The following is a 13,824-nucleotide window of genomic DNA, read 5'->3' as shown; positions in this document are numbered from 1 at the left end:
CCAATTGCTCAAAATGCCCAAAATGCCCATCACCATGATCACAGTCTAAAGATATACGTCTTTGGGTCTACTTTCGGTCTCATCACTAACGTTCCTGGCCCCGCAGCAGTTAGTGGCTTCCTTTTCTATTCTATAACATTTCTAGCCTCCAAGTAATGTTGTGTCGAAACTACTGCCAGTCATCTCAGAAGGCTACAGTTCTAACTTTGAAGATATTGTTGAATAATTTTTCTTTAATGTTCCGTGAAAACCTTAAAAATCTCATTCCTGGTCAGCTTGAAATAAATGGGAAATTCACTGAGCCCTTCATAGCAGCTCGAACTTGTTATTCCACGCTCTGTCGTCAATATCATTAATATTTGGTGGACTAACTAGTACTTAGAGTTGTCTCCCTTCACAATTTGCTCGAAATGGTCGTCTGCTCCTTGTGTTGAAGGCCAAGCAACTGAAGTTTCTTTGAATATTGTTCCTGAGATGAAACTGTCTAGGTAAATGAATGATGCCTTCATATTTACCTTTTTTGTGTGTAATTGAAGTAAGAACACAACACAAGTATGGATTAGAAATAGGTTTCTCAGATAAATACAAGAAATATCAGTTTACACTCTCACACCTGTTGAGCTGGAGTCAGTAATTATTACACACAGCACACAGTTAACACACTGCACACACATCACACAATTCACTATCACTGTTTCCCTCAAAAAGAATACTTCATTTGGGAAATGGTGTTTTCGTAGGCTCAACCAGTTCTTAGACACGGTGGATTCATAGCCCAGACTGGCTCCTAGATGGTGATTTCATAGACGTGTATAAATAATTGAACAATAGTATTTTGTAAACATATTAGTTTTGATAATCACTTATTGTTAAAACAAAATTGTTAAGCTTTATTTTCAGAAGAGTGAACGAATATTTTCCCATATCTTGTCTACACTCGTGTATTTTTATGAATATATTTGTCTATTTAATTGTTTTGATAATAATCATGTGATAATGTAGGGTTTGTGTTGTTCTTTCCTTTTCAGTGATATGAAAATATTGTCACTGTGTGACTTTGGTTCAATGGTGTAATAAAATGACGCGTCGTAAAATATAAAAAGACAGACAACAGTGATATGGCAAGAGAGATAATTTAATATATTTCTGAACAGTAACAACAGATACCAGCAGATGGCCCGCTGCGAAGCTTTTTTAGTTTTCAATACCGATCATACTTACCTAATATATTTTATTTATTTCTCAAAACTCACACACTTTTTGTTTACACTAAAATCATTTTATCGATTTTCATCATCAATGATGTTGTAGTTTCCCCATTTCACTAACGTGTACGAATCCACCGCTCAATCCACCAGATTTCCTCGTGTACGAACCTGTCTGGTCTATGAATTCACATACAGCCTCACTACTACATTAATAGTATACTAACACTCTACCTACCTCATACAATGCATCCAGGGCATGCGATCGACACTGATAGATCTTTATTCATGAAGAATGGAGGTCTCCAGACCATGTTCATGCAAGTAATATCTAGGGATAAAATTATTACTGTCAGCTCATTTCATTCAGAATTTGCTCACAAGCTTGAAATGTTATTTTTTATCATCAGCCCTGAGAATGTCTTTAAATTGCATAAACTCTAGGGTTTAAAAGAGTTTGGAATGCTATTTACTGTCTTCAGCCCAAAGGAAATCTTGAAATTGCATAAACTGTAGGTTTTAAAGGCATTATCCCATTTCTGGTCAAGGGCATGTGACTAATAATAATTAATTAGAAAATTAGAACTATTGACCCAGTACAGTCAGAAACTGCTTATAAGTTTGAAATGCTATTTACTATCATAATATATTAATATTCTATACGAAGATCATATCATAATAAAAGTTATAATAGTTTAAAATGTTATTTAGTATCAACAGCCCAGAGTAAATCTTGAAATTCATGTGAAATGTTTACAAGATATACAGTGACTAAAAACAAATTCGGCTTAATGTATGCACCTATTGTTACATGAAACACCTTACATGGTAACTATGAAATGTAATGGAGATATGGCATCTGCAAAACTTTAAAAGTCATTTTGTCAGTCATTCCTCCTGTTGCAGTTTTCATTTACACAAAGTTGGAAATTAACATAATAAGCCTTATTCTTCCCCTCTGTATCAAAGTCACAACACTTGAAAAGGACTCGATATCTGAACTTACATTGTTGAAATGCTTGTAATTCAGGTTCTTGAATTTCTCAATCAGAAAATGACTTGCTTCTTTCACTGCTACATACAAATTGTGGTGTCTTGTTGCACAGTAAAAGAAAACCTGAAAGAAAGTCAATGTACCATTTTCGCATTAACTAACTACATCAAAAACATTCCCAAGAAATACCTCCAACATGCTTAAAAACCATGGAAAGTATTTTGGATAAATAGGAATGAGTGATTGGGTGTGTCGGGAGTGAGTGAGTGAAGCGGGTGATGCAGGAGGAGCTTAAAGGAGGACAGTGAATTTTTTTCTGGAACAAAATTGTCGGGTAAAACGGAACTCCCTGTGAGAGCAGAGTGGGTGGGTGGTGTGAGTGGAGCAGAGAGAATTGGCGTGGCTGCAGCCAGAGACCATATATGGTCTCTGCTGCAGCGGAGGGAGCAGAATTGATTGGGTGGACGGGAATGGTTTGGAGTGCCTGGAGTTAAGTGAGGTGTTTGGAGCGGACCAGAGGGAGCGGAGCTGGTGGAGTGGTGCAAGAGGAGTGGAGCTGACTGGAGAGGAATAAGTGGAGGGGAGCAGAGTTGGTGGTGAGAGGAGTATAGCTGAATGGAGAGGAATGAGTGGAGTGGAGTGGAGTGACGTGGTGTGAGCTGAGTTTAGTGGAGAAAAGCAAGTACATGAGTGATGTGGAGTGGTGGAGAGGAGCAAAGTGAGTGAAAATGAGTGGAACAGTGGAAGTAGAGCAGGAGAGGAGCTTAGTGAGTGGGGAGGAGTGGAGTAAGTGGAGAGGATCAGACTGACTGACTGAGTATAGTTTTACTCCGCTTTTAGCAATATTCCAGCAATATCACGGCGGGAGACACCAGAAATTGGCTTAACAAATTGTGCCCATGTGGGGACTCGAACCCGGGTCTTCGGCGTGACGAGCCAACGCTTTAACCTCTAGGCTACCCCACCGCCCCAGGAGAGGATATAAGTTAAGTAGAGCGGAGCAGAGGCAGTAATGTTGGGCGGAGTCAAGCAGAGCATAGAGGAATGGTATTTAGTGGAGAGGAGCAGAGCGAATGAGTCGGGAGAGCGGAGCACAGCAGAGTAAGTGAGCGGATGAAGTGGAGCACACAAGAACGAGTGAACAGAGCGGAAGGGAGAGGAGCAGAGAGGAATGGTGTTGAGCTGATTGATGGGGTGATTGGAGCGGATGGTGTGAGACGAGCGAAGTTGTATGGAGCAGAGCGGAGGGAGAGGAGTGGAGCGGGTTTGAGCTGAGTGGGCATAGAGGGCTGAGTTAGAGAAGGGGAGTGAGATGAGTGGAGCGGAGTGTAGGGAGTGGAGACGGTTTAGCAAGTGATTTCAGCGGAGCGGAGAGGACTGAGTGTAGTGGAGTGCAGTCGAGTCAAGTTGAGCAGAGTAAAGTCTAGTGGAGCGGAGTGAGTAGAATGGAGTTAAGCAGAGGTTACTGGAATGGAGTGGAGCGGTTTGGAGTGACTGGAGTTGAGTGGGTGGAGTAAGTGGAGTGGAGACTGACTGACTGAGTTTAGTTTTACGCCGCCTTTAGCAATATTCCAGCAACATCACGGCGGGGGACACCAGAAATGGGCTTCACACATTGTACCCATGTCTTCAGTGTCACGAGCGGACGCTTTAACCACTAGGCTACCTCACCGCTCCAGAGTGGAGAAGTTAGTGAGTCAAACAAACTAAACATCTTCACTTGAGCACTGTATCTTATCATTTACTAATTCAGTTACCTTTACAGGTATTTCTAAGATGCCTAGCGGTTAGAACAATTGAAAAAAACAACATTATCAGACAATAAAGGTATAGTTTTTTGATGACGTAACAATTGAATGACGTTATCCCGTCACTGCGCCATTCTAGTGTGCCCCCTCGTAATCGAACCATTTTACATTACGTCACAATGTAAGCGACGTCACGATGCATGTCAGTTGTTAACTATAATAGTTCAGGGCAAAAGTGTGTTTTATTACACTATACATGGTGGTAGAGCGAAGTGTATTTCGTAAAGGTCACATGGAACCAAAAAATCAAACATAATTAAAACACAATTATCACTTATTCATGACATATAATATACATTGCTGGTTACGAAAAAATATATAAACAAAATTATAAGCGTACAATCGCAAATCGAAAGTGCAAAATTGTGTACTTCGGTTTACTTCCCAAGAAACGAAGCAACCGGGATACCGAACCAAGTCACAGCGGGTGGGTGTGCACTCAAGTGTAACGGCTGGTTCATTTGCAGATGCCTTCACGGCTAATTGTGTGTATATATATAGAGATGTTGGGTTTTGTAAATACACGCTCATTTTTTGTGTATAACATTTTGCAATCAACAGACATCATAACATGTCATGTGTTCAAGTAGCACAACTGCCTGTCTGTGTAATTACATAATGTGACAGAGACCAAACTCGGGCCATAAATCAGTGCATTTTGTTTATGGTGTATAGCCTGATTGGTGTTAAGTTCAAATTGCATAGCAGCTGTGTATTGAATATTGTCATTAGCAGACAGGCAGGCAGACACACAGGTGTCAATAAAACAAGACATTGAGTTTTTGTCAGTGACAACGACATATCTATATCACAGTTAGAAATTCTGTCAACGCTAAATAATGACAATGCTTTTAAGTATCGAACTGAGAAAGTGACTCGGTAAGAAGAACGTGTGGTGAAATAGACAAATGAAATTATATAAACAGTTAATTTACTGTCATAACATATAAAAAGCTCGCGCCTGTGAGATATCAACAAAACATTAGAAAAATAGCTCACACCAAAGCCTTCACCGAGTATTCACCCGACAACCCGCTTCCAAGCTGCGCGAACCTATTTACTTGCGCACGTGCTATGAGCGCAGCCCAGCTGTTGAAACCCGTTTTCCCCAGAAAAGTCTGGGGAAAATTAGTGAAACGTTTGAACTCCGATTTCGCGCGATTTTTTTCATCGCGTTATTTTTCAACTTTATAAGATGAATTTGCATTTTTGACGATTTGTTACGGTATGTCCATACCGAAGGTATCAGATTCTGCAAAGTTGTGTTTTACGTTGCATGTGACCTTTAAGTAACAGGATGCAAATCCTGCCTTTACTTCTCTGAAGAAACACTGAGTGACTCTGTCCTCGCCCATTCTAAGTCGCCACTGTAGGGAGAGTACATTTTTAGTTGGACATACATTGGTGAGTTTGAAGAAACGTTGACCACTACCCACCAACCTAATAGACGCACTACCTCATTTGTTACAAACCAGGGCGGTGGGGTAGCCTAATGGTTAAAGCGTTGGCTCGTCACGCCGAAGACCCGGGTTCCATTCCCCACATGGGCACAATGTGTGAAGCCCATTTCTGGTGTCCCTCGCCATGATGTTGATGGAATATTGCTAAAAGCGGCGTAAAACCAAACTCAGTCAGTCAGTGTTACAAACCATGGACATTTTAAAGAATAATAGGAATGGCTGTTGCATTTAGTTTTGTTAAACCTAAGCAATACCAAACATGAAGTATATGAATATGTGTTTAACTTTGAGGCTGTTGAGAACTTTCTTAGGTTTGCTCTGTACATAACTACACATCAATGTAGAAAACACATGGATCAAGGATCCAGGAGCAGGCTAGACATATTACATTTTCTTACCTGAAATTTCCCTCTATCAGGCTGTGACATAACGTGGCAAGATTCACCTCATAGAGTGAATGAGTTTTGTTTTACGCCACACTCAGCAATAGTCCAGCTATATGACGGTGGTCTGTAAATAATCGAGTCTGAACCAGACAACCCAGTGATCAACAGCATGAGCATCGATATACACAATGTGGCCACCTCACAGAGAAAAAACAATGAACACTGTAGTATCTCTCCATGTTAACTTGAGTTAACTTGAGTTTGTGACATGGTCGTTTGACCCGTGCCGCTTGTGGACTCGTGACGTCATTATGATTAACTTTTCAATTGAAATTCTCCCGACTTGTTATTGTCTCATGATCCCTCCATTAAACATTAAAGTTTATATGTACCTTTGACATTGTTATCGTACTTATCAACTGGGATAATATTTTGACAATGCACAGTTTCTTTATGTGGCTAGTATACAAATTAATATTGTCTCATAAATTTTACATGGAAGGAAATGGACAGAATGAGTGGAGAGAGGACATATTTTCATCTACGTTTTTCATTTTCATAATAATGAGATGTGGTGTGTATGTATTCGTGTGTGTCTGTCTGTATGCATGTGCGTTTGTTTGTGGATGTGTTTGTGTCTTTATGTAAATGTGCGTAGGTATGAGTGTGTCTGTATTTCTGTATTATTTAGGTTATGCTTGTAGGTAAATGCAACACGACATTTACGAAACAAAAGATTTCAAGAAAGACGACCATCTCCGGACAGATTTCCTTGAGGAGATCGTCAGTCGTCACCCAGTAGTTCCATGATGCACTGGTTCTCCACACTGTCGATTGACAAACTGTCGATCATCAGCCAGTAGTTTTCCGCACCTTCAATCATCAGCCAGATGTTCCACCAACTATCGATCATCACCCAGTAGTTTTCCGCAGTGTCAGTCATCAACCAGATGTTCCACCAACTGTCGATCATCACCCAGTAGTTTTCCGCAGTGTCAGTCATCACACAGATGTTCCACCAACTGTGGATCATCACCCAGTAGTTCCCCCACACTGTCAACCATCAGCCAGATGTTCCACCAACTGTGGATCATCACCCAGTAGTTCCCCCACACTGTCAATCATCAGCCAGATGTTCCACCAACTGTCGATCATCAGCCAGTAGTTTTCCGCACTGTCGATCATCACCCAGTAGTTTCCCCCCTATCAATCATCACCCAGATGTTCCACCAACTGTCGATCATCACCCAGTAGTTTTCCGCACTGTCATTCATCACCCAGATGTTGCACCAACTGTCGATCATCACCCAGTAGTTTTCCGCAGTGTCAATCATCACCCAGATGTTGCACAAACTGTGGATCATCACCCAGTAGTTTCCCCCACTGTCAATCATCACCCAGTAGTTTTCCCCACTGTCAATCATCACCCAGTAGTTTCCCCCACTGTCAGTCATCACCCAGATGTTGCACCAACTGTCGATCATCACCCAGTAGTTTCCCCACACTGTCAATCATCACCCAGATGTTCCACCAACTGTCGATCATCAGCCAGTAGTTTCCCCCATTGTCAATCATCACCCAGCGGTTTCCCCTACTGTCAATCATCAGGCAGTAGTTTCCCCCACTGTCGAAGGAAGAAGGTTTCGAAGGTTTTTATTTTCTCAACTTCCACCAACGGTGGTACATGAGTGAGCTGGAAAAACATTATATACACATATACACCAAGATGGCATCGGAGAGATATAATTGAGGCAGGATAATGTACAATACAATATACATGTACATACACATTCATATATACAAGGGTATCATTGGAGAATGATACAAACATTTAATTACATGTATTTATATCTAAACTTCTATTGATACATTTAATAAATTTTGACAAGTCTTTAACATATTTAGCTTTCTTTGAACAAAGTAATATTTTGAGTGTATAAAGATTGGGCCAGGCATTGACATACTGAGGTATGTACAGCTGCCGCTGTTGGTGAAGAGTTTGGCACCTGAAAAGATAGTGAAACTCATCACCGACAGCGGGTGAGTTACATAATTTACATAAATGATCATTTCTCGGACCATTTGTCCACCGGCCAGTTTCAACAGGTAGATAATGGTTACTAGTTCTAAATTTGAGAATAGGCATGTAAATTGATTTTGGCATATAAAGGTACGGTTCAAAAGATAAATCCTGTTTATAATATTGGTAATAGAATCCCTTGGAACTTTGTTCGACGGAACTTCTCCAATTTTGTAAATTTTGGTCCTTGAGTATCTGTTCTACTGTTGAGGCTAGCCACGTGGTGGTGCAAGTGGAAGGGTTATCATATATTTCGTTTAACCCGCAAGCATTAAGAATTTTTTTATCAAATGAAAACCATCTCAGTCGATCTAGCATATCTGGGACATTAACTTGGATATAATTGTACAGTTTACTGGAGATTTTCAAAGTACTGGTACAAGTAGCGATCTTATGCCAAAAGGTTATTACTCGTTTGTATATTTTGATATATATTGGCTCTCTACCAAATTCACCATAGAGAGCAAAGTTTGGAGTTGAGTTTCTTAAGGACGAAATTAGTTTAAGGAATTTAAGGTGTATTCTTTCAATAGTCAGTAAGTTTTCGAATCCCCAAATTTCGGATCCATATATCATAATAGGTACGATCATGGTGTCAAAAGCTGTTAAAATACAATCTAGTGGTAAATTTATATTCCGGGCTTTTTTCAATAAAGCATACATGGCTTTTGTTGCACTCTCAACTAGTGATTTGATTGTAATTATATATCTACCATTCCTATGAAGTTTGATTCCAAGATAATTGTACACGTCGACTATTTCTATGTTTTGGTTTTGATACATGAATATATTTTTGGATTTGGTCGCAGGTCCGCTACCAAAAATGAGCACTTTTGTTTTTGCGAGATTTACTTGTAATTTCCATATTGCTGAAATGTATCTTATGATTTTTGCAATTCAACTTGGTCTTCACTAAAAAGAACAGCATCATCAGCGTATAATAATATTATCAGTTTTAGCAGAGACAATGTATCTATATCTTCATTACATTGGAGATCAACACCTTTACAGTTGTTTGCATGTAGAAAACTTTCTATGTCGTTTATGAATATAGAGAACAATAATGGCGATAAATTTTCTCCCTGTCTAACACCGGAGTAACACTGAAATGTATTTATATATTATTGTCAAGCATAACGGCGGACTTGATGTCATGATACATGTTCTTTATTAGATTTAGAAATTTTCCATTTATTCCGTTTCTGACCATCTTATGCCACAGGCCAATACGCCAAACAGTGTCAAACGCCTTTGTAAAATCGATGAAGACACAGTATAACTTCTTTTTGTTTAATTTTAATAGTTCTGTAAGTATATGTATGACAAAGAGATTGTCTGATACCGAAAAATCTTTCCTTAATCCTGCATTGGCAGGACTTTGAATATTGTTAATATTAAGAAAATTGGCTAATCTGTTATTCAGAATAGACGTGAACAACTTTCCGAAACATGACAATATTGTAATTGGGCGGTACGAATTCGGATCCATGGTGTTTCCTTTACCTTTGTACAACGGTTTTATCATGCCCTTAAGCCAGCTTTCTGGAACAGAGCCAGAATTAAGAATCAAATTAAAAAGTTTCAGAAACGATGGGAGAAGATATTGTAGGCATCTATAAGATAGTCATTCTCGACAAGATCGACACCTGAGGATTTATTGCGCTTCAAGTTATTGACGGCAGTGACAGTTTCTTCCTCTGTTATATTCCTATTCAAAATTTCAGTGTCATAAAGCTCATCGTTCAATTGCGGGTCTTCATTTATTACTTCAGCACAGTAATTTTCATTAATGGATTTATAAAACTCGTAAAACGTATCGAGATCGGGGGATGTGTCAGATGACTTATTCCGATTATTCAATAACTTCCAGTACTCTTTAGGTGAATATCTCCTGGCGTCTCTAAATTTCCTATTCATATCCCTTCATATAATTTCATATGTTTATTCAGACACATTTGTAGGATTTGGAGATATTGGTTACCAAGTTTGATCGATTTGCAGATGTTTTGTATTTATTGTATTTCTTCTTAGCCTTGTTGGAATTTTTCTCATGATTTTACACTCATTATTGAACCACGGTTTATTCTGCTTGGGTTTTATCTGTGTTTGTTTCTTGTCACGGCGACTTTGAACTCCGAATGTATCACGAGCAGCCTGTGCGAGCACGTGCGCGATGTCTGAGGCAAAGTTGTTAATTTCATCAGCGCAAGCGTTAACTGAGTAATCCTGTTGATTGAGGATATTCTAGTTTTTTATGTCCAAGTTATTACAGAAATCACCAGATTTGCTAATATCATAACGCTTTGGTCTCGTAGGCATTGTGTTATTATGAGGTTTGATCTTTCGTATAATGAGCTTGTTCATCTATTACGGGATTACCACCTGCACACGACAGCGTGAAATGAAGCGGACAGTGAACATCTGAATATAGAGGTGAAGTCGAGTATTTCAAACTGTTTCAAAAGTGATAAACACTTCGGCGATGATATCACATAATCAACAGCGGACTTATTTTTACATGTTGTTTTGCCTACGTGTTTGTCTTTTCCAAATCTGCCATTACATATAAACAAATTCAGATTCTTGCATATTTCTATCAATCTAGAGCCAAACTTATTTACACGGTTTTTATCTTGTGATGTTCTAATAATAGGCAGATTAAGGGAATCTAAAATAATCTCTGGGTTCACTTCACAATTCATATTGACTACGTCTATATCAAACTCCTCTACAATATGTTCATCAATAATGACATAATCACTTAAGTTCTTGGTTCTCGCATTAAAGTCTCCGATAATTTTAATAAAGTCACTTATTGAAAAGTAATGCAGAATTGAGTGTTCTAATTCGATAAAAGCATCGTCATTGACGTATTTAGACCCTTCGGGCGGTAGATATACAATACCCATATACATATCTTGGTCAATATTGAATAAATCTTTTGAAATCTTTACCCACAAAATTTATTTATTACTATTTTCGTCGTCTATCATCACCCAGATGTTCCACCAACTGTCGATCATCACCCAGTAGTTCCCCCACACTGTCAATCATCACCCAGATGTTCCACCAACTGTCGATCATCACCCAGTAGTTCCCCCACACTGTCAATCATCACCCAGATGTTCCACCAACTGTCGATCATCACCCAGTAGTTCCCCCAAACTGTCAATCATCACAGAGATGTTCCACCAACTGTCGATCATCACCCAGTAGTTTTCCGCAGTGTCAATCATCACCCAGATGTTCAACCAACTGTCGATCATCAGCCAGTAGTTTCCCCCACTGTCAATCATCAGCCAGTAGTTTCCCCCACTGTCAAAAATCAGGCAGAAGTTTTCCCCATTGTCAATCATCACCCAGTAGTTTCCACCACTGTCAATCATCACCCAGATGTTGCACCAACTGTCTATCATCAGCCAGTAGTTTTCCGCAGTGTCAATCATCACCCATAAGTTTCCCCCACTGTCAATCATCACCCAGTAGTTTCCACCACTGTCAATCATCACCCAGATGTTTCCACCACTGTCGATCATCACCCAGTAGTTTTCCGCAGTGTCAATCATCACCCAGTAGTTTCACCCACTGTCAATCATCACCCAGTAGTTTCCACCACTGTCGATCATCACCCAGATGTTTCCACCACTGTCGATCATCACCCAGATGTTGCACCAACTGTCGTTCATCACCCATAAGTTTCCCCCACTGTCAATCATCACCCAGTAGTTTCCACCACTGTCGATCATCACCCAGATGTTGCACCAACTGTCGTTCATCACCCAGTAGTTTTCCGCAGTGTCAATCATCACCCAGTAGTTTCATCCACTGTTGATCACCCAGATGTTGCACCAACTGTCGATCATCAGCCAGTAGTTTCCCCCACTGTCAATCATCAGCCAGTAGTTTCCCCCCCACTGTCAATCATCACCCAGTAGTTTCCGCAGTGTCAATCATCACCCAGTAGTTTCCCCCACTGTCAATCATCACCCAGTAGTTTCCGCCACTGTCAATCATCACCCAGTAGTTTCCCCCCCACTGTCAATCATCACCCAGTAGTTTCCGCAGTGTCAATCATCACCCAGTAGTTTCCGCAAGTGTCAATCATCACCCAGTAGTTTCCCCACTGTCAATCATCACCCCCAGTAGTTTCCGCAGTGTCAATCATCACCCAGTAGTTTCCCCCACTGTCAATCATCACCCAGTAGTTTCCGCCACTGTCAATCATCACCCAGTAGTTTCCCCCACTGTTGATCATCACCCAGATGTTGCACCAACTGTCGATCATCAACCAGTAGTTCCCCCACATGGTAAATCATCACCCAGACGCTCCACCAACTGTAGATCATCAGTCAGTAGTTTCCCCCACTGTCAATCATCACCCAGTAGTTTCCCCCACTGTCAATCATCACCCAGATGTTCCACCAACTGTCGATCATCACCCAGTAGTTTCCGTCACTGTCAATCATCACCCAGTAGTTTCCCCCACTGTCAATCATCAGCCAGTAGTTTCCCCCAATGTCAATCATCACCCAGTAGTTTCCGCCACTGTCAATCATCACCCAGTAGTTTCCCCCACTGTCGATCATCACCCAGATGTTCCACCCACTGTCATCATGTAGCAGTTTAGGCCATGACCCAGACAATTTTTCGGTACCACTCGGAGGGACTGAACAATGTTTTTGAAGTGGTAATGGTCCCTAAAAATGTATGATGGCCTCGGGTAGGGACCCAGAACGAGACTAAATCCAAGATGCCGCCCCTCTCCCCCAATTTTTTTCCAAAAGTCAATTCCAAGCTTTTTCATGAGGGTCAGCAAATGGAGTAAATTAAAGAAGGAGCTAAAAGTGGTTGCTGACATGATTGAAAATATTTAAGTATATTAAGTTGTGTTACTTAATACCTTTAAATCGTATGAATTCCTGATTTTGAAAGAGTAAATCAGACAAAGAACTTTACGAACTTAGATTTCTATAAATTCTGAAGACAGATCTTTAGAGAATGAGAGCAAGTTCTTTAATTTCTGTAGTGATAGTCACTGTTCTGCTTCATAAACATCATCTTTATCAGTGTCACTCTTCGGCATGCTATGGACCTCGCATATATTGTCACACGTCTGGTTCCGACATGTCACAGTGCATTTCAGTCCATTGGTAAGGCACTGGCAACCAGTGAGTTTTCACACTGTTGTGTACTTGCAAGAAATGAACTCAATAACAGCATCTGGAGCAAGAGGTCCTGTCATCCAGCAAATCGCTACGTGACCATTTTACTCCACCTATCCCTGATCATCTGCTGTCCGTGGAGTTGGATATTCAGCTTCCAGACACTTGCTCCATATTGCAGCTTGATAGTTTGCTCACAGGATGTGCATAGATAGACAATCAAAGCAGGACGGTAATTGTCCTTATTCAATTACCCGTGTTCTCACTTCAAATAAGTGTTAGCGCATGTAACAGTTCCACCAACTGTCGATCATCACCACCACCCCCACCCCCACGACCCTCCTCTCACACACAACACCCAGACAAAACACATTGTAGTGGAACTATACTCAGCAGCAAAAAAAAAAAACGTCAGTACGAATTCAAAATGTGATATGCACTGTAATCAAATCATTACAGAAATGGCCATAGTAAGCGGATCAAAACCTTTTTTGTGTAAATATCTTGACACATCAATGAATAACTCAGCACAATTTCAAGACATTACGCTAACGTTTGCAGTCCATTCGGACTCTTGACTTCAGTATCTAGTGTGACCTCCGCGAGCGGCAATAACTGCAGCACAGCGTCTATGCATGGAGTGCACCAATCGAGGCCATTGGCACCTGGAACCACATTCTTAGAAAGGCCTGGCACAATAAATCGGTTGTGTTTGGCCTTGGTATGACA

The sequence above is a fragment of the Haliotis rubra genome, unplaced genomic scaffold, assembly GCF_003918875.1.
Source record: "Haliotis rubra isolate DU_JTF1 unplaced genomic scaffold, ASM391887v1 Scf531, whole genome shotgun sequence".
Lineage (NCBI taxonomy): Eukaryota > Metazoa > Mollusca > Gastropoda > Lepetellida > Haliotidae > Haliotis > Haliotis rubra.
The sequence above is the reverse complement of the archived record's forward strand: the minus strand, read 5'-3'. Positions refer to the sequence as shown.